Below are 348 nucleotides of genomic sequence, written 5' to 3'. Positions count from 1 at the left end.
GGCCCTGGGTCCTGAGCAGCAGGCTGAGGAGCCTGGACGTTTGGGCAGCAGGATGTGGGGAGGGAGGCACCTGGCCCCGGGAGAAGTCTCCCAATGGCTTCCTGGAGGCTCAGAGAGGGTAAGTGACCTGCCCAGGGTCACACAGCTGACAACATGGGGGCCACAAATGGAAACCAGTCACTCTGACCACAGAACTCACGCCTTCCTGCAACGTTGTTTCTCAACGAGGTTTCTCAACGAGGAGTTTGATGGGGGAGAATCGCCCCAGGGCAGACATGGATCTGCTTCCGGAGCATCGGGCTGACTCAGACATTTCGGGTTGGAGGCAGGGAAGCAAGTGAAGGCGTA

The sequence above is a fragment of the Mustela nivalis genome (genome assembly GCF_964662115.1).
Source record: "Mustela nivalis genome assembly, chromosome: 6".
In the NCBI taxonomy this organism is placed as follows: domain Eukaryota; kingdom Metazoa; phylum Chordata; class Mammalia; order Carnivora; family Mustelidae; genus Mustela; species Mustela nivalis.
This window is presented reverse-complemented; position numbering follows the sequence as displayed.